The sequence below is a fragment of the Oncorhynchus masou genome, chromosome 5, assembly GCF_036934945.1.
Source record: "Oncorhynchus masou masou isolate Uvic2021 chromosome 5, UVic_Omas_1.1, whole genome shotgun sequence".
Classification (NCBI taxonomy): Eukaryota; Metazoa; Chordata; class Actinopteri; order Salmoniformes; family Salmonidae; genus Oncorhynchus; species Oncorhynchus masou.
This window is the reverse complement of record NC_088216.1, coordinates 26,057,933-26,058,212: the sequence shown is the minus strand read 5'-3', so window position 1 is coordinate 26,058,212 and position 280 is coordinate 26,057,933.

Here is a 280-nt window from a genome sequence, read left to right as displayed (position 1 = left end):
TGTCAAATCCACTCTAGTTGGGGGGGCCATATACTAATGCTATTTTATAATCTCTAGTTTTGACCTTTTTCAAAATCCTCAAATAAATGTCACATTTTGGCCTAGGCTTGGATAGCCTCATAAGCCTCTTCTCTCATCTCTCTTTACATCTCTTCTCCCCAGTTGTAGTCATACAGGCAGAGGTGCTCCAGCAGGTGTCTGCTGTAACGACAAGGGTGAGTCAATCATCTGTAGCACTGTCTCAGACACACAAGACACCGTGTTCATTTGTGCCCCATAT